The following is a 487-nucleotide window of genomic DNA, read 5'->3' as shown; positions in this document are numbered from 1 at the left end:
TATTCGTGACCAGGGTTTTAAATTCTCCGATTTGGCCTCCTCACGTCTAGGGTAGTCTAATCTGGTAACAAAAGCTCTGAAAGTTGAGCTATTAAAACGCTGCTTCCAAAACAAGGCGTAACAGAGCCACATTTTTGCGGGCCTTGGGATTGGTGTAGTTAATCAGTAAAACCTGGGCAGTCTAGTGACCAGGGGCTTTTGACCAGGACTCAGAAGGGCACCGGAATCGTTAGTATTTCTAAGGACAGCAGCGTAATGAATATGAAAACGTGGCAGGACAGAGCTCAATCCAGTTCCCCAGTGCCAAGGGTTGCGCACAGCGACTGCTCTACTCCGCGATCGGGGGCGTGGCCAAGTCGTGGGTGGGGCCTCTTGGGGGCGTGGCTAACGTGAGACTGAGCGCCACGGCCCGCCCGGCCTGCGGGGGGTGGGGGGGAGGAGCGCCCAGCAGGAAGGGGCGGGTCCACGCTGCCGCCCACGCGCGCTC

The sequence above is a fragment of the Dipodomys spectabilis genome, unplaced genomic scaffold, assembly GCF_019054845.1.
Source record: "Dipodomys spectabilis isolate Male_0828 unplaced genomic scaffold, ASM1905484v1 ptg000045l, whole genome shotgun sequence".
Taxonomy (NCBI): domain Eukaryota; kingdom Metazoa; phylum Chordata; class Mammalia; order Rodentia; family Heteromyidae; genus Dipodomys; species Dipodomys spectabilis.
This window is presented reverse-complemented; position numbering follows the sequence as displayed.